Genomic DNA, 21,612 nt, shown 5'->3' with positions numbered 1-21,612 from the left:
CCCATAACCACACTTTGACTAGTACTACAGACTATGTGAGTCTGATCTCAGACTACCTGACATCCTTAACACCAACGATTGTCTACTAGGCAGAACTAAACCCTGACAACAATTCAATGTCTGAAAATGAATTATCCTCTGCCTAATTGTATGCAGGCTGTTCTGAAGGGCTGCACTAATAAATGAATGACAATCTGATGATAAATTACTGCAGCGGTCTTGCCTTAAGCCCATTTTCTCTAAGCAAGAATACGTTCTATTTTTGAGAAAACCTGGGGCTGGTGAGAAAGCCAAAACAGTCTTTTGATCTGACCTAAACCACACAGAAATAGATAGAGCTCACATGCAGGGAACATGGACACCATCTGCAGCAGCAGCCACAGCCTATGTGTAAACACACACAGCAGTATAACTTCCCCTCACAGGCATAACAGGTACAAATTGGTCATCAGCAGTGGCAGCTAAGATATCCCCACATAGAAAACAGGTTTCACATTGGACGCAGCATCCACGTTTATTTCATGCACAGATTACACAGAGTAAAATATAGAGGTAGGTGAGCTACCGAAGGTGCGAGCCAGATGCTAGACTCTGACTCAGCTTGAGGTACTCTTTAGCCGTCAAGCCCAAAATGAGCTGAGCTTTCTAGTGGCTTCTGCTGTTACCCATATTCAAACCTCATGCGCTACCCAAGTGGGGCTGGGACCGGCTGCCAGTGGATGCCACCACCATTCACAGCATTGTGGCAGGCGGTGCTCACAGCACTGCCCGCCACAATGCTGGGAATGCACTGCGTGCATTGTCATGCACAAGGTGACAGGCACTACGAGGTGCCTGCCACCATGTACATGACATTGAAGGGGGGTACCGAACCCCCCATGTGTACCCCGGACCTCTCCAATACCCTGGGGGCCCGCAATGGGCCGCCATATGAGAACTCTGCATGTCTTTCCGTGGCGGCATGTTTCCGCCCCATGCTAATATGGATGGTGGTGTCTAGAAGACCCCTCCGTCCCGTCCGCCTCTGTACCCCCGCCATACTAATATGGCAGGGGGTAAATGGGTGGCGGGCGGGCAAAGATGTAGGGCGGATTTCCACCACCAGACGGGCGGTGGCGATTCACCCTACATCCTAATGGGCCCCTAAGTATTAAACTTTGATGTAAAAAAAGGAGCCCGACAGGGATACCTATTTAGTTGTTGAATTACACAGTGTGAGACCAGAAAATATGGGACCAAACCCAACTTGGCAACTTGACCAATCTGTTTGATATTGGGCAATTATTTTATTTTATTGTTCCTCCTATTTTTACAATACTGTATTTGAGAAAACCTTGAAATATGTGAAGTACTGTGCTATGCAAAAATCTTTCTTGTGTTTGACTTAATGGACTATATGTTGCTCCCTGTAAAATAAAGATATAGTCTACATATAGGGTGGAGGTGACAACTGACTTACCTTTTAGGTTACTAATGTTATTGCCATCCGACCTGGTGGTGAGGGCATGAACGCTTCTAAGTTCATGTTTAAAAACTGTCTCTTTTAATAAACACCTATCAATTCTATGATATAATGTGATGTACTAAAATGAAACGCTTGTCAACGAAACATACTTTTTTGAATTTTGGAGACACTTTCTCATATGTTTACTTAATATTTGTTTCACAATTTCCATGGTCAAATGATCCAATGGCTCAGCCCGAGCCTGGGTTCTTAGAGCCGAGACAGATTCTTAACTCAGCTTGCCCTCTCCCACCTCTACTGCAGCACTGTGTATAACAGTTACCTGAGTTTCCCCTCTCTCAATATCTCGCTCTGGGGAGCAACATCTTGTTTTCAGAGATTCTGGCCAGTTTCCTCAGGTCACAGAAGAATATATATTCCTACTTATGGTTTTAATAAGGAAAGAATGTGCATTAGTGACCCCAAGAAGTTGTTTAACGTTACTTGTGCATTTCTGTAGCATAAAATGAAGCAAAAACCCTCAAATCATTAATTTCCCAAATAAGCAATATTATTTTACAAACAGTCATTTTCTGCTCTCCAACCGTAATGCTGAATGCAGTGATTACTTTGATTGATTTGTATTCAGAAGCCACAAAGAACCTCTGGTGGTGTAAGGCAGCCAGGACGAAATGGCCCACTCTGCATTTACAATTGACCATGGGCAGTGCTCAGTCATTCAGTGTGCATGCAGTTAGGCCTTTGCAGCATCCACGCAGGTGCTTCAATAGATTCTGCTGTCCAGAGTCTGACTACTCCAGTAGATAGAATTGGCTAGGGCTAACAGCAAGCTCCAAGTGGTGTGAGAACTCCTGTGGCACTACTAGGCAGTGGTGCTGGAGCAATATTCAGACTGGTGGTGCTGCTCTGAGACCCAAATGCGTGATTACCTGCGCAACATATGAACCCTGATTGAATGTTACATTACTGAACTTAGAAGGATTCTGAAAAATCCAAGCATCATACAAAGATTCAATGGCTCATTACAATGTTGGGCGGAAAACCTCCTCCCGACAGTCGGAACCTACTCGACTGCAACCAAGTTCGACAAACTTGGTCAGTTTACATTCTGACCTCCCAATTACAATGTTAGGAGTCGGAATGTAATCTGCACGGTCATTCCAAATCAGTTACGAGTGACTGCGTAGTATTCGTGTTGGTCGGAATCGCATTTTACACATGTATGGACAGCGTTTCCACGTCGGCCTGTCCGACACAGGGAGGGTGTCGGAAAGTGACTTTTGGGGCCCCTGGCAGTGCCCCTTTGAACCACGGCCTATGGTTGATGGCCAGGGGGGGACCTAAGGGACCCCCCTGTAAAACCCTGCACTGTGGGATGCCTGTGACAGAGTGCAGGGTTTTTCACAAACACCCCATTTCCCCACAGGAGCCTGTGATACGGCCGGTTGTCAGGCGGAATGTGAGGTTCTATAGGAAACAATGAGACTCCGACCGAACAGTGTTCAGTCGCATTATTTATTTTGAAAGTTTTATGGAGCGCAAACCAGACCCTTGCTGATATCAGAGCGCTTTATAATCAGTGATGCAAAATTATACAACAAAATAGAAACAGGTCAATCAAGTATAAATGACAATGTGAAAAGTAAATCGAAACAAAAGAGGTAGATCAAATATAAGTAACATGTTGTGCAAAGTAAATAAACCAAAAGGGTGCAGTACAAGAAAGCAACTGTGGAGCCTAGATTGACTGTTTGTACCCGTGTGATAAAAGAACTACCAGTAGAGGTAAAAGTGATGTCATGGTTTCCTTGGGGTAATGATCATATGAATTTTTCCATGAGAATCGCCTTACTTCCTATTTGAAGAATGCAGTAGATGTAATAAGTCTGGTTTCTGAGGGTAGTGTGTTCCAAATCCTAGGAGCCATCCCTGAGAAGGAACGTTTATAAGTTTTTGTCTTGTTGAATTTGTGTGGCTTCAGTAGTAGGTTTTCCGAACTTCTTGTGGATCTATTACCCCCAGAGATAGTAAGTTTCTGAGTGAGATAGCTGGGTGACTTATGGTGAATGGCTTTGTGAGTTATGCAGGCGATTTTTAGGTGAATTCTGGCTTACAGTGGTAGCCAAATCAAGGCTTTTAAGTCAGGGGAGATGTGGGACCTTCTTTTCTAGCCCGTGATGAGTCAGGCTGTAGAATTGATGGAGGCTTTTAGTCGTGCTGTTGAAACTTTGGGGAGGCCACAAAGAGAGACACTTCCATAATCCACCCTGGGGATAACTAGAGCTTGAACTGCCGTCTTGAGATCATTGATTGGTAAGAAGGATTTCACCTTCTTTAGTATATTAATCTGGAAATGTGCTCCCTTTGTTGTGTTACTAATATGTTTATGCATCTTGAGGTTGCAGTCAAGGGTTATACCCAATGATTTTGCTGAGTCAATGATGGTTGGTTGAACGGTGAATGCCGTAAGGTGTTTGAACCAATCATGCAAGAGGGGTATTTTGACGGGTGGAGCTATTAGGAGGAATTCAGTTTTTAGTGCGTTTAGCTTGGGATGGTTCTCGGCTAACCATGACTGGGTGTTCAAAAGCGTTCTGTTGAGCAGTTTGATGTCTTCTGGTGTGTGTATCTTAAGGTAAAGTTGTGTATCGTCTGCGTACATGTGAAATTGAACGTTGGATGCTTGCAACAGGACAGTAAGTGGTTCCATAAATAAATTAAACAGTGTCGGGGATAATGCGAACCCTGGTGGGACTCCCAAAGTTACTGGCATGGATTTGGACAGGGAGTTGTTAACCTTGAATTTTTCAGTCCGGTGTTGAAGAAAGGAGGTAAACCAATTAAGCACTGACCCTGATAGGCCCATTCTAAGATTCAGCAGATCTGTCAGATTCTTTTGTTTGACTGTATCAAAGGCTGAGGAGAGGTCTAATGGGGTGACTAGGCATGATCCATTCTGATCAAGTATTTGTAAATCATCGTCAATAATGTGTGTCATAGCTGATTCAGTGCTGTGTCCTGCTTCACCAGATTGGTGTTTGTCAAGAAGATCGAAGTGGTCAATGTGTTTTGTCAGTTGGTGGAGTACGCATTTTTCCAAGAGTTTGGCTAGGGTAGGGCTATTGGAAATTGGGCGATAGTTGTTAAGGTCCATGGGGTCAGCTGTGGGTTTTTTGAGGATAGGCGGTTGGAACTGCTGACCACGAGTTTGTCGGTCCCGATTCTGAGTCGGTGTCGAGCAGAGGCTTCATTCATACATACAATCACTCATCTTTACAACACTATCATATGCACTCATACACCTATACAGACACTCACACTCTGCCACTCATCCATGGAGTTACTCACACACCTAGTCAGTCCTGTAAAGAATCAATCACACTTCCATTTTCTTGTCTATACAGTTAAACATAGAGCACCTTATATTTTCAAACATATACTAACACATACTTACCTTGTTATACAATCATTGATATAAGTACACATTGATCTACACAGAGTCACACACCTCCCAGCCAGCCACACACACACTCAGTCTCCCATACAAATACTTGGACAATCAATCAATAACCCATATAGTTACTCATATAGCTACTGATCAACACATGCAGCAGTTTACAGAACAACAGACATAATGATGCACAAATTAAGACAGTTTAGTCACTAACCCATGCACTCAGTGAGACACATTTAATCACTCACTCATACAGTCAGTCATGCACCTACTAAATCCTTCGTTCAGACACTTATACATCCACTCATTCTTCAATATGTAAGACATATTTAAACTTTACAGAAACATAAAATCACTGGATGTTGTTATCAGTGATGTCATCAGTGATGTCATTTGAGATGTCATCAGTGATGTCATCAGTGATGTCACTGACCATGTCATGAATGATGTAATATGTGACATCATCAGCAGTGGATTGCGGGTGCGCGATATATAGTTAGTGCAACTAACTATATATGGAATTTCAATGGTTTTGTGTGAGTAAAATAAGGTTTTTTAAATGCTAATTCCTAACTATATATGGTCTATAACCTATGGTTTTTTCAGTGAATATATATATATATATATATATATATATATATATGTATGTATATATATATATATATATATATATATATATATATATATATATATATATATATATATATATATATATATTTTATTGACCATTTTCATAGAGACATGCAATGTTATACCAACAATAAGCAGTAGATCATTAAGAACCATATAGATCAGTGTCCACTTATTTAGCAAACCAATTCTTCGGACCACTGCCTCTTTCCGGTCTTTCAAAACCGATCTTAAAACACTTCTCTTCCAAAGACACTTCCAAGAATAATTCAACCCAGGTCATGACCCTCATGGCTGCATGGCATTCACATGAGCTCAATTATGTAAATATGTTTTCTATTCTTGTTTCACCCTAAATATGCCATCCTCCATTTGTATAATCGTGGTTGTGTGTGTAACTTGTTAATATGTACACGTCATCACAAACACCTTATGTAACTTGCTTTGTTCTATTGTAAAGTGCCCTGACAACTTTGGGTAATGTTCGTGCTTTATCAAATTGCATTAAAGAAATACATTTGCATTAATTACATCATCAGTGCCGGGTTAGAGTTCTCCTCCTAAGGGTGTACCACATTCTTCATAATTTCCCTGTATTCATGGATATAGCAGGGTTCCTTGCCAGAGCCACTTGCTCCACCAGTCAACTCCGCAATCCCCACCCCTGCCCTCAAAGTTCACCAGGACACTCAACCCATCCTATACCCTCTCCTTATGGTGTAGCCTAAGTTTGCTACCACGGGATACAAGCAATTGTGTGTGTACACTTTGGGGGCACCCCTCCCCATTTCTATCTTGAAACACAATCAGTAGTGTAGTCCATGCTTCAAGATTGTCTTGCAGCTTGTCGTCCCGCCTGCTGTCTTTAGTGTGTATCGCCTCTGCAAACGCCCACTCTGTCATGTCCTTATACCACAGTGTAACCAAGGGGGCCCTGTTGCCCAGCCACCCGATTGCCACTACCCTTTTAGACAGTAGCAGGGCCAATTGCAAGCATTTCCATTGCATTTTCCTCCCTCTAGGCTTTATGACCCACAGGAGGCATTGCAACAACCCCTCATCTATGGTAATACCAGATACTGAGGTCAGAGGTTGGACCACACCGTACAATAAGTGCGCATCCTTGAACATGTCCAGGCCAGATGCAAGAAGGAGGCACATCTGCACCGCACCATTAACAATCCGCACTCCTTCCCCTGAACATCCTGTAGATGTGAGTTACATCTGAATATCATGTATCTTTTCATATGAGCAGGTAACAGAAGGAAGGCCTGATGTTTCAAGGAATTTATAAGTAAGCAAATCGCACTGATGAAAATTCATGAGTAATTTGCTTCTAAGGTCCTCGTTACAAGTTGGATGAAATAGAATAGTGTATTACCACTATTGATGAATATCATTACTCGGGGGAGGTATTTACGAAATGTGGTAGCTACCTTCTACTCCAAGTCTCAAATTGAAAATTATGCACAACATACAGAAAATGTGTTTAACACACCAAATTCTACATGTTCTGTCTCTTTTACAGAACTGATACATTTCAAAACACTCTAACAGGGAAAAACTGAGGAATCCAATAATTCTGTCTCATAATACAACTGTCAGAATGTAGCTATAGGTTCTAGATCTATTGCATGTCCTGAAAACATTCTTATTATTTCCATGGATTTGTTTTATATCTTTACATTCCTTTTAGCCTGTGAAAATCGATTTAAATTGTGCAATTATCACACTTTCCATTGTCTTGAAATATTTGTCTCATTGCTTTAAAAGGTTATAGGTAAGAAGTGAACCCGAGCGTTGTCTGGAACCTTGAGGAAGCATTTACATAAAGAGCAGTTGTACCTACATCAAAGATCACACAATCAATGTACAAATACATCAAATGATCAATGTATTCAATTATATATAAAAAACATTAAAAACAATGTGACGGCGCAGTAGAGGTATGGTGAGAAATGTACTTGATGTTCTCATCAAGTGATAAACATGTGTGACAATACGTGATCAAGAGTGTGTATCAAGTAAGAACAACACAGCCCATTTTCATCCAATATACATTAGGATTGGGTTCATGGAACTGGTCGGCAATGTTTCAATCCTTTAGACATATAGAAGGATCTTCACCATGGCTCTAGGAATACATGAGCCCGACAAAAATAGAGGACTAAAAGAGAGCACAGAAAATATAGTGTCAGTAGAGAAGGCCATAGTACGGGATTCCAATGTACACAATAAGCGGATTTGCAATTGGCCTAATCAAATTTTGCTGGAGGTACCATTGGTCTCAGTTCAGCGGCACCTTTCGATTCAAAATACACAAAACATCAGCAAAAATAGAGGTAAAAAATGGGGGTGGGACATAGTGAATGGGACTAGAGTAAATACAGAGAGTCTCAAAGTTACCTGTGTAAGGATTGTATTGACTCTCAAAGTCCTCAAAAATTGCCAGTGTAGTACGGATAGTACATGAAAGAAGTGTTTCCAGTTGTAAACTTTATAGAAAAGTAATTGATAAAGAAGCTCTGTTTTGATGGAGTACCTGGAGATCTAGACTCAAAGTGTCCCTCAATGAGACAAATGAAAGGGTTATTCTGAACCCTATTTTCCGCTCTATAACTGATATTTTTCATTCACCACTTCAAGAACAAATAAGAATGTAAAAGGAGACTCCCAATGCTTACCAAAAAAAAGAAACAATATAAAATCTTTAAAAATGGTAACAGCAAAATAAAGAGCATGAATCTGAGTTCCAATTCAGGAAATACTTCCAGGAAAGGTTTCTCTTTCACTTATTTTACATATTAAGTGCCTAAAAGGGGAATAGTTCAATAATTACTGTTTGGATGACCTCAAAAGCGGTTCTCCCACTGCACTACTGTTTTCAGCTATATAAAAAATGAGCAAAGGCAAATATCCCCTTAGTAGACATAATCTATTGTAGATTATTCTCAAAATTCATTATCTAATTGTTTGATATAACTTTATTGCCTTCCATAAAGGCATCAGCTAACGCCTCAATTACAAAGGTGCATTTTACCATAGAACTGACAGAGACTGTATCATAAGCTTATGCTCCTCTGAGAATTTTTGGCGTGGTGATTTATCTGCCTTCTGAGACTTGAGTTGATGCTAATTATTCTCATATTATAGAAAGGCATTGTTCTGTCCCTTAAACGTAATGTCCTAAAGAACAATCCAGTCATCACTTATTTCCTCTAAATTAGGTGAAAACTGGTCTGGGGTTCCTTTTGTCACATTCAGAGGGGACCTGGCCTGGAACTTGAGCTGGGCTGCTGATTTGCAATTGCTGGGTCATCTCTGAGGTAAAATGTCCCCAGACACTAAATTCTAATCCAACTAGACCCTACTCTAGTTATCCTAATCAATGTTTAGTAAATTTGCTAAATCAAGGCAGTATACATATAGACAAACACACACACATAACTATCAGTAACAGCAGAAGCAGAACAAATATGCCCTGTAGTGGCCTTCACTACAATTTTCCATAATCCACAAGAGAGCCAGTATACAGCCAATATACACACAGCCTTGTGGTCTTAGGTTGGACTACCAGGCTGTGTGTAAGTTGTTGGCATCATTCTCTCAACATGTGTTGCTTCAATAAAGAAGCATTCCATTGACCTGTAGACTTTTGGACCCTAAATCTCTAAAGACAGAGGTTGATATAAGGCATTTATCTACTCTCTCCATTCATAGACGGACACAGCTTAGGAACTCTCATTGGTTCAGATCCAATTACAATAATATAATTTGAAGATCAGAGCAATCATATGTACTGATATGCAGGTCTAAAAAGTACCAAGTACCTTATATGACAGACAAAGACCTCAGCATGACATATTTCAGTTCAAATTACAGAAAAGGAACAGGCATGTAACTTTAGTCCCGGTGTTTATCTTTAACCCGTAGTCACACCTATGCTGTATCAACTGTTACATCATATCTGAGGCTGCTGGGATGTTGTGATACTGAAGATGCCTCAGGCACAACTCCTTGTTCATGCAGATTGGCAGGCAGTCACACTTCTTGAGTAGCAGCCAAAGCAACTTGAACAGTCGCCAAAGCACCATTGTAAAACCTCAGAAAGAACCACATGCATGTTGAGTATTAATCTGACTTCTGCAATTGTGAGGAGCAATGAAGTGTGGTAATAATTTCTGAACTACTTCTTGTTCTTAGTATTGACTTCCATTAATATTTTAACCACACTCCTTCGTAGGTTAGTAGAGCACATTTCACACACACACACACACATTAGCACAAGATTAAAACTTAGATTTTATTTGTTTGGTGATTGGGCAAGCTTTTGCCATAACATGAAAAATGTAATTAGTGGTGCAAATACATTGCACTCCATCAGCCGATGGAGTGCAATGTATCAGAATAGTTCCATTGAGGGGAAATTCAAAGTTTGGACTGAGAGTATGTCCCGCACAGGGTTGCAAGGATATAGCCAGCCAGAGTAGCTTTGAGAGTGCAGCAGCAATAAGCTCTCCCGCTTGTTATTTTCCCACAAAATAATGTATACCCCAAGATGGTCACAATTTCAATCTCCAACTATTTTTTTCCACACTTTCCACAATTCTATTGGTTAGGATCCATGAAGTGATCATTCTCCAGTCTAATTCATCCGGAACGTCTACAAAATAGTCTTTTCTTCAACTGCAAAATGTCAAGTCACCTCAGAAGTAGGAAAAACGTCTCCATATCCGCACATTCACTTCCACATCGGCTTGCAACATAGTCGACACAATAACTCATAGAGAGAAATACTCTAACCATAGGAAGGAAACTCTAGTGATATGATGTGCACAGTTAAAGCTAATAAATCTACATTTTTGGGAAATAATGAAGGACAAACTAGATTCCTTCTGAGGCCTACTTTACAAAAAGGAAATAACACTAGCAGGTTTTGAGACCTTCGCAAAGAAATCATAATATCATAGTTTTTTTAAGAATAAAAAACAATATCATTAATAATGAATTAGAAAATAGAGAAAATGAAAAACAAAACGATAAGCTGAAATCATCATTTCAATTTAAGTATAGTCTAGTTTTTGAATGATAGGTTATCACTTTCTTAATATGCAAAAGAAAACACAATAAAAAAACTTTTGACTTCAACCATTTTTTATTATCGTATTTTCTACAATTCTACTTGTAAGTTACTTAGTACATTTATTAAGTTTCTCTCTCGTTTCATAATTATTTCTCAAAACATTAGTTTTCAACCTTTCTGCATGCTTTTCATTGCAGCTTTGGATTACTAAATGTGTTGTGTCTTTTCTTGCACGTTTTCACGTTACACTTTAGAAACTCCCAAGTTAATAATTGTCCACACTGTTAGATATGTTTATTAAAACACACTTAATGAGCAAACTTGATCAAGAAGAATTGTTCTTAAATAATCATGCTCCATCAGGTGAGAGTAGGCCTGATTACTTCCCAAACCACCACTTCATAAATGTAAATGTGCTGGATTTGTAAAGCACACGGCTGCCCGTGAGCGTCCCGGCGCTTGCTTAGGGAACCCGTCCTGGTATTCCCCTGTGAGAAACCCCGGCAGGGTGTCCACAAGGTGAAAGCCAGGCATCCCGAGGGGCCGTAGTGGAGATTAAGCAAGCTATTGCCCAGAGTCGCAGAGTGTGACCCCGTGAGTTGAGTAGGCACCAGAGCAAGAATTGTCGAGTCCGTGGTATTTTTGAGCCCGAGACCCGGAATCGAACCCTGGTCCACGGTCGATCTCAGCTTCCGGGTCTGCCGCCTCTAACCACTGAGCCACGCTTCTCTCATAGAACATACAACATCCTGAGTTCCTCTTCTGACCTCCGCCTGGTTTACTTCACCCCATTTATGGTGGGCCCTGAGGGAGAGGTGTTTTATAAACCCATAGTACCTCAAAATTAAGAGGATAACTCATTATAATACAGAAGGGATCTGATCAGAACTTTGCTGAAAAGTTAGGTACATTTAATTAAGGGGTAACACTGTGGGAGGCCAAGGTGGTTAGAAGGCAGGCTATATCCTAGGCACTTGGGGAAAGAAAGAGCTAATGTATACAATTGAATCAGAAATCCTTAGGATGGAAAATTCCTGTAACACTGATATGTCAAATCCATCTAGAGTTTTAAGGAATGGATACACTGTCTTGAATTACTGGCTCTACGATTGGTTGAGCAAGAGAGACCTGCTATTCTCCAGAAACCAAGCATCTCATGTTTTCATTCATGCACTGTTAAAAAGAAAATTAAATCAGTGAAATCAAGCAATCAGAAAGAGTACATTACCTGATATTAACACCGTCCTTTAGGAAATGTCCCTGGTTTTATGTACCAGACCCTTCATGCTTGCAGTGAAGTGCACACAGGATGCTGGGGACAGCAAATGAAAATAGGTGGAACTCTTATATTTTTATGTTGAATGAGAGATCCCAAAAAAGCAGGGAAACATAAAAGTAGCAAGGCAAAGAAGTCGTAGAATATTTGATATCATAAAGAGGAGTTGTTTTATTAGGCAAATTAGGACCCATAAAATAAGAAAAATCCACCGGTCCATAATTTCTTCACTTAATGAGGAGGCCCATTGCAACAGAAAAAGACAACGCCACATTTGAGGATGAAATACAAACGTGAGGTACGAGGATATATCTGTATTATTGAGCAAGATGGTGCAATGTCAGCTTTAAAATAAGATTGCAATCAAATATTGTATTGCTCACAGAGCTGACTTTTGAAACTCCTTTGCTCTATATTCCATCAAATTCTGCTTCTGTACCTAACTCAATGGTTTCCACAAACAGAAATGGTTGTGCAACCTTTGCACAGCTGATTCTCATGGGTGTTGATGTATAAGAAGTCCCCCAAGAACCACACCCACCAAAGATGCTAATGGCTGTCGAAGCAGCCTGCATATAGGCACTGGAGCATTTTAATACCTAAGATGAGAAAATGTGTCATTCAATTGACTCCATTAATTGCAGGTATGTCGGATGTCTCCGTAGAACCTGGGTCAAAAATGTCCTTCTGTGCTCAGAAGCCAGTGTCTGGTGCTAACTAATGCTTTAAGCCATGTTAAATGCTAGGAGCTGGCAGAATCTATAAATAGACCTTTCATCAATAAAGCAGGTCCTTAAAAAAGCGAAGTGGCCAAGTGAACATGGGTCCCTGTAACGTCCCTTATGACTGCCTGACTCATTAATTATAAACTGTTAAAAGAGGCCCTATCGGGTACCCTTTGACATTGATAGACATGGTATAATCCACTCAGACATATTCTAGGAATACAACCCTATCTTTCAGGTAATTACAAGAAGGCACATGCTGTGACGTACGAATGCCATTCCTACTGGTTCCTGTTTCAGCCCTATAAGGCCGGCTGTTGTTATTTTGCTGAAAAATCTATCTTTCTACCTACATTGACAAATGAATTGTTTACATTAATCACATCACATTTTGAATGGAAAATGTACATTGGTGGTGGTAGTAGAGGTAACTGTACATGTTTTTATTAACACTGTCATGTTTCAGCTACCGAATGTGGGGAGAACCTATATAAGTCAACAAAACCAAATCCGTGGGAACATATCATTCAATCCTGGTTCAACGAGTATAAGAATTTCAAATACGGCACTGGTGCGATAAATCCAGAGAAGATGATTGGACATTACACCCAGGTATGTAAACCGTGTGCTCTTTATTTCTTTCTCTATTGGACTAACTTTGACCTGTTCTTTCCTCAGAAATAAATGTAAGCCAAATTGACTATGAACTCGTGCTTAGTGTTTCAATGTTTTCAGCAGTTAATACTGGCACTATATTCTGTATTGCTTTAAAAGCTCACAATAATACAGTACAAAAATACATATCATAAATGTGTTTAAATAAGTGCCAGGGCCCTCATCAGGAGCCCACTGCAGCTGGAACAACTCACTGTCCCCGCTAGTGTAGCCAGTGCCTGTAACAACACTACTATTAACCATCAAACTCCTACAGGTGAGATAATTCAGACTATTCCAGACCTCAACAGCTAAAATAAGGGCTTGAACAGCATGTATTAGTCGTTTATTATTGTATATTGAATTAATAAACTACTGGTGTTGGTTGTTCTCATCTCCAAATTACACAAACAGCACTACCATGTGTCAGGCTGTCATAAGTGCTGTTGTTGACAATTAAGTACCGTTGCTGAGCACCTGAAACCACCAGCTCAAATTAAGCACTGTATGTAATAGTGTTTAAGGCACACAGTTTCAGAACACAGGTAGGACTCTGTGCATATCAGTGCATATTATTATGGAGCAGCACATGCAGACGCCAATGGTTGGGACATGAAAATGACACCTTTTTAAAAGTGGAATTTTTAGAATTGCAACTAAAAATCCAACTTTACCATTACCATTAAAGAGGAGAGGGGTTGGCCTAACGGCTAAGGCGCTCAACCTCGGACCTGGGGATCTGGGTTCGAGTCTCGGTAACGACGCCAAAAACCCCCTGTGATTATAGACCAAATTCAACTTCCCTCCCCTACCTGCTCCAAATTGAAAGTTATCACTAAATGCAATACCTTTGACCCACCTGTTTCTTTGCCGATACAGCGCTAACTGAGCTCTTGCTCTATTTACTGGCACAGCCCCTTCCATGGCGGGATATTTTAATGTAGAAAGAGCGCCAAAGGCAAGCCCGTCTACGTCCATCTGTGCCCGGATCATACCTAAGGCCCCTTGCTGGTTCTGTTTCAGATTGTACTCCCAGATTCTGGTATTCCAGAAGTGAATTTCTAGCCCACAATGTCTTAGGTAAGGGCACAGGCTGCATACACCTAGACTTAAACTCTTGATCTGCTTGCTCTATGTTCTCTTGTAAGGACTGGAAGCTTCATATAAGGATAAGGAGGGGAGTGGGAGGAAGAGGTACCCTCAGGACAATTCTGCGCTTGGCACTACTCAGACATCTAGTACTAATAAATGGCGTTGGGCCATAATTAATGTTAGATCCCTGATCAAGCATAAGCTCGAAGTTGCTGACTTGATTGAGTCCCAAGCGCTAGACATCTTGTTTATAACAGTAACCTGGGGACACCAGTCTTCTGGCCCAGATTTTGTCACGGCTACACCCCCAAGTTAGCAATCATTTATCAATCCCACATGTTCATGTTCAACTCACACATTGTGAGGCTCTCTCCTTTAGTATTGAGCTATCTAAAACTAATTCTTTTAATGGGCCACCTATCTTTTGCCCACCCGGCCGTAGGCACACCTTTTTCGAGGACCTGAGCACTATCTTGGAATTTTCTGCTAGTAGACTTTAATTTCTTTCTGGAGGATCCTACTGATAATGACCCGAAGATCTTTCTTGAAATGACAGCCAGTCTTGGTCCCAGGTAGTTCCAAGATCCACTCATTTTGCTATATTTATCAACAATTCTTCTATGTTAGTTATCTCAACTTTACCATTACTCTGAACAGACCCCCTGGCAGTGAGATTCAATCTGTTTCTAGCGCAACCACTTCAACATGGTAGAACACTCCCCAAGGAATTGCTTTGGCATCCTTGGCATAAGATACATCTAGACCAATTGAATCAGGCACTGGCAGCTTTCTTGCCCTTAATATCTGAGGACCTCAACGTCACGTAGGCAACTATGTTTTGTGGCTATCCTCAGCCGTCAAGTCTTTAGCCCCAGCAACGGCCTCCATTAGCAAGAGACACCATCCCTGAACTCCTTCGTTTATCGAAGGCCTTAGAAACCAAAAACAAAAATGCAGTAAGCAAGAAAGTTTCTAGAGGAAAGAGTATCTTGATTTAGAAAAGATCAGATAAAAGCATGAGCTTGCCCCCTTCAAAGCATTGATAGTGAGAGAAAATTCAAGAATTCAGTTAAAGAACTGTTGCGTACGGTATAGAAACTTGCAACTATAGAAGTAGAGACAGCCAATATTAGTAAGACTTCTGTAACAACTTGGCAGGCTTCTTTTCATAATAAAGTAAAAGAAACATACAACAGGTTTTCTTCCATCAAAGTCTCTGCTCAGACACCACTACCAGTTCCCCCTTGATGGCGCGAGACTACCCGTTCAGGACAAACATACTCACCTGGGCCCATAAAAAATGCACACCTCTAAACTGGTAATCTATTCCCTTCCTGCCTATCAGTGATTTATATTTTAATACTGGTACACCATAACTTACCAATTCCTTGTTACTTATAGTTACTTATATCATTTAGGAAATTTGGATCATGATGTTAGAATAATAGGTAGTATAACAATTTACCTTTATCATAAAATAACCACAGACTTAGGGAAGTTTTAAACACTTTATCTATGCAATATTTTGTGAGTCAGGTACCAGAGCAGTGCAACCAAAGACTTTTCAAGTAGAAAAATAACGATCAATGTAAAATTGTTTAAAGATTTCTAGACATTGGTACCTGGGAATGGTGAGAAAAGGAAAACGGTACAAGGACATACCACACAGATTTATATTTACCTAGAATGGTGCGAGGACCAACCCCTGGTCAAGGGCTGGAAAGAAAGGGCTCCTGACTAATCAGGAGCCAACAGGTCAGGACAGGTGCAGTACAGGACAGGTAACCTCCTCTAAGTGCAACGCCAGCGTCACACCCCTCTCTGCAGCTACACTCAGACCCCAAATGGGTAGATCGATTCTTCTCCCTCAGTAAATCCCCGATTCTTTTGTCAAAGTGCTCAACCAGCCCTCTGCTCTCGATTCTCCTTCAGCATACGTTGGGTCAGTGACAGGTCTGTGACAAGTCGGACAAACATACTGACTAAGTCTACCTTAGTTATACCATTTCCAGGGCAAGTACCACCCCCCAGTGTTGCAAATTTGTGTATCCCCTGTTAGTTGATTGGTCAGAAAGACAGGGAGAAGTCATCACACCATACCAGTACGAAATCATTTTCATTCAATGTAATTGATCAATGTTCCCGCCCATAATTTACTTTACCATGAATTGTATTCCACCAAGCAATATTTAGTTTCAATTCATATACTATGTATTAATTGCAGTCAGTATTTCCTTCTTTCTTCAGGTCAAAGGATGAGGTTCCCAGGGATATCGCGGGTAGGATGGGGATTGGCTGCAGTTCAATGACAAAGCTTTAGTGATTCAATGTTCTTTAAGCGCATAAGTAACATTTATAAAATGGAGTTTGAGACACCTTACAGACCCAAATGCTATCAATAAAGTCAAAGAAAGACATATTAGAATACAAAAATACATGAATGCATTATATACCACTTATTTCTACTCTAACACCATTACTTTGTTTTAGCTATAGCATTAATGGTCTAGCAGAACACACAAGGGTTAGTTCAAGCATGAGCATGTGCATTAGTATGTGAAGTTTGAAGCGGCCATCTTTGGAACTACTGCGCAGCTGCAAGACATTCCCAGCAAAAGTACGTCACACTACGTAGATGTAGTAGACACATGCGCAGAAAGGTTACTGTTAGTAAAAGCACATAGGAAAGCTTACCCTAGATACTGAAATATTGTGTAATGCAGTTATTAGTAAATGCAAAACATGTTGAGGATTAAATCCAAGCAAATTTCTTTACGTATGAAACCTTGCTCCATCACCCATGCTGACACCACCTTCATCTGTAAAGTCAATGATCCAACCCTAGAGTAGGTTATCTATATTTTAAAATCCACTAAATCCAGCTCTCTCCTGCTTCCCTTCGGTGGCCAAGCAGGCACCATAAATAATTGCTTCATCTCTCACAATTATCTTCCACCATATGTTTACCAGTGGTGTATTTCCTTCCTAATGGAAGGTGGCATCGATATTTCCCCTTCTAAAGAAACCTTTGCTTAGTTCTACAGATACCAACAACTCTCAAACAAAAATGCTCATCACATACCAATATATTTAAAGTAGCAAAGAGTAATATAGTACAATTTTCGAAAATGCAGTCTAGTATCAATCACAATCATAATAAAATACGCTCCCAAAGCCCAATGAATTTGCTGAAGACTCAGTTTTCTCAAAAAACTTTCTTCTTTCTTTATTTTGGTAGATGATATTTTCATTCAATTATTAAAAACATGATACATGATCATAGAGACTTCTTCAAAGCTTTATTAATAATCCTTTGTTCGTACTTTCTGATGAATCTTGCTCAAAAGAGCGCCCGATAAATTAATTTGCGTGTTCCTATCACTGGTAAGATCGTGCCTGCCATGAAGCAGAGATAAATATTCTCCTAAAAGATGCAGTTCAGCCTCAAGATATTTCACAGTAGTATCCTTCTGTCTCAATTAATTAAAAAAAGAGCAAGACGTTCGGTCCGATGTCCGAGTTCGTAAAGTTGCAGGCTTTGGGAGCGTATTTTATTATGATTGTGATTGATACTAGACTGCATTTTCGAAAATTGTACTATATTACTGTTTGATACTTTAAATATATTGGTATGTGCTGAGCATTTTTGTTTGTGGTATTAATTTTGGTTTTCCAAAATATCAAGGGAGCTAGGGAGGTCAGGTTCCCAGATTGCGCAGTACCACCGTTCTGCTTATATTACCTAGAACATTAGTAAAACCAGTGCAGGTCTAGGGTGCCTTGACCTTTTATCTTGTGATTTTGTAGATACCAACAACTATCGGCCTATTTCAAGGATACCCCTACCCACAAAAATTGTGGAAAACATAATGAACTTTCTGCTTGCCATATTCATACAATAATACTTCCGGCCCATAATGAAATACTAGGTGTCGATTCCGATCCGGTAAAATGCGCTCCGAATGGTCGTACGGAGAGTTTTTTCCCCGTACGAATCGTATCCGTAGACGTCCCGTACGTACGATGAAGTACGATCCGTACTAGGTGCCGAACTCCGTACGAGTCGTACAGGACTCCGTACGACTCAAATCTCCATACGAATCTCACTCGGAACCCGCTGTACGCGACATCGCGGCACGTTTTTACGAAACAGCAAGTACGATTCGTGTCGGGTACGCGCCGTACGACCCTTTTCCTACGGGAGCCGAAAACAGTCGTAAACGCAGAGTTCGCGCCGAAACAGGTACGGAACGCCCCCCCCCGGGTACGGCACGTACCCCCCATGATCGCAGGGGTACGCGGCGTACCCCTGTGGTCATGCGGGGCACGTGCCTTACACCCAGCGTACATGGGGTACGCACCGTACCCCATGTACAGTGGGTGTACGGCACGTACCCCATGTACGCTGGGTGTACGGCACGTACCCCGCATGACCACAGGGGTACGCCGCGTACCCCTGCAATCATGGGGGGTGCGCGCCGTACGGTGTGTAGGTGATCGTGCGCTTTTCCGTACGAATCGACGTGTACCGTACGAATCGCGTACGGGTCGGCCGATCGGGATCGGAATCGTCCGGTCGTACGGCGTCTGTACGAGTCGTACGGAAACGGCTCCGGATACGATTCGTACGCCGGATTATTTTACCGGATCGGAATCGACCCCTAGTGTCTGTGTGCATTGATTTCTGAGCTGCGACTTAGGGCCCATCACAAGGTGCTGTGACACCTGCCTGAGTGAGCAACACCACAGCATCAACGGGCTGCCTTCGGTGAAACGCCGCACTTCATAGGCATCTCCAATAGAGACAAATATTTAACAAGCATTTGCAATGCAATAGGTCTCTCACTGTTTTAGAGTTAGAGCTATTTTCGTAGTAATGGAAATGTATTTTACCAATGTGAGAAACAACGCAAGTGAGCAAATGACAGAAAGGTAGAGTGAGATGATATATAGAGACAGTTAGAGTTACGTGTGTATATAAGTGTGAGGTAGAGTGAAGAGAGAGAATGAGATAGAGAGTGAAAGAGAGTTAGAGAAAGGTAGAGTTACATGCTGCCAGCAAGGGATACTTGTAAAAAGCATTGTCAGGGTGAAGCTGCTCCCAAAGCTACTCATTATAATTTGCCATCACCCTGTGTTGTTATACTTTAAAAATATACTTTTGAAATGCAAAAAAAAATGCTGTGGATGCATCATGATGGCCAGTAGCACGTGTTCACCTGGTACAGAGTGTCCGCGGGCAGCTGCTTTGCACTGAAGAGCCTGCCCACATTGCTGCTCCTTTCCGTGCTCCCTCTGCCCGCCCTCTCCATATAGCACCACCCAAACAGCCGCCGCACAAGATGAAAATGGTGTGCCGCACTGTTTAAAAATTACATATAATATATATTTTTTAATTGTTTGTTGAGCCATGCATACCAAAATCAAAGTACTTGGAGGAAATCACCCACTATAGCATTGCATTGGAGATGTGCAGGATTTGAGGCTATGTTTATTTGCCACAATTGTTGTGTGGTTAAGCAAATGCAGTCTAAGTATTTGAAGTGAATGAAATGGAACCAACTGGTGTACTCAGATTCCCAATGGTCTATTAGGACTGCTGACTAACATATATTTTTATAGTTAGGAATAAAGTTGAATATAGCTTTAAAAAATCTCTTGAAGCATTAAAGGAGTTTTTTAACTAGGCATTACATTTTTTTATCTAAGGGGTCACAAACACACATCGCACAAAAACAAAACAAAATCATAATTGCTACAGATATTGTCCTACCTATTAGCCTTCTAAAGGTTTCCCTTGTATCCATTTTCTAAATTGTGAGGAACACCTCGTACAGAAGAAAGTAAATTATTTTCAGAGTTCAATAGAAGTTGTACAAAGATACACATAATAGTTTTGAATGTAGAATGAAACGATTCTCAAGAAATACTCCAAGAAAAGACATTTATTTTTTTACTAAACTACTTCTAATAAGAATGAACAATATCAGAAAATAAATGAGATACATTAGTCAGTGAGCCATGACAAATGTTTTAACACTCACTGTGTGCATTGCCAGGAATGCCAGGCAGACAAAATGATTAGGCATAAGCTTATGTTATGTTATGTTATGTTATGTTATGTTATGTTATGTTATTTGTAGTTTTGTATAGCGCAACGGTTACTCAAAAAGAGTGTCCCGGCGCTTTAGGTAAGGGGAAGTAATGCAGAATAACATAACACAGATTAAAAGAAATGAACAGCACACAGACAATAAAAAAGAACAACCTGGAAACCTACTGAGAGAACAGCAGGGTTTTAAGCCCTTTCCTAAACTCAAAAAGAGAGGTAGCCCCCCGAAGTGGGAGCGGCAACGAATTCCACATCTGTGGGGCCAATAAACTAAAAGAACGGCCACCCAGGCGGGCCCTCTTAACCCGAGGGACCGTCGCCAAGAGTAGAGATTCAGACCTCAACGACCGCGCCTGATGGTAAAAGGCCAGTCTCTTTTGGAGATACTTCGCCCCCACCGCATGGAGCGCCTTATAGGCCAAAGTCATAGCCTTGAAGGCAATCCGCTTGCGGATGGGTAGCCAATGTAGCGCCAGCAGTAGCCCAGAGACGCTACTGCGTCTATTTAGACCAAAAATGGCCCTGGCCGCCGCATTCTGCGCCACTTGAAGCCGCTGTAGCAGATACTCTGGTAGGCCCAGGTAAAGAATGTTGGCATAATCCAACCTGGAGCCTATCAGAGCCTGCACAGTCAACCTCCTGTGCTCCTCAGACAGAAGAGGCAAAAACCTCCGCAGCATTTTTAATAGGCCAAAGCAGGTGCCGGTCACCCCCAGAATCTGGGCCTTCATCGTCAACCCCACATCCATCTTAACCCCCAGGTTTTTAGCCATAGGGGAGGAGCCGGATGGTGGGAACATGTCGACGGGCCACCAGGTCTGCCAGCTGGGCTCTACATCGCACCCGAAGAAGAGTACCTCCGATTTATCGGAGTTGCACTTGAGGCTGTTCAGTTGGAACCATGCGAACACCGCCCCAAGGCAACTCCGGATACTCTCCCCGTCAAAGTCAGCCCCTCTCTCGCAAGAGAAGAGGAGCTGGGTGTCGTCGGCATACGACACGATCCGGGCACCAAACGACTCCGCCACCGCCGCCAGTGGGGTCATAAAGATGTTAAAAAGGGTCGGGCTCAAAATAGAGCCCTGAGGGACCCCGACTCCCAATGGCGGCATAACGGCGGA

Source organism: Lissotriton helveticus, chromosome 6 (genome assembly GCF_964261635.1).
Source record: "Lissotriton helveticus chromosome 6, aLisHel1.1, whole genome shotgun sequence".
In the NCBI taxonomy this organism is placed as follows: Eukaryota; Metazoa; Chordata; class Amphibia; order Caudata; family Salamandridae; genus Lissotriton; species Lissotriton helveticus.
This window is presented reverse-complemented; position numbering follows the sequence as displayed.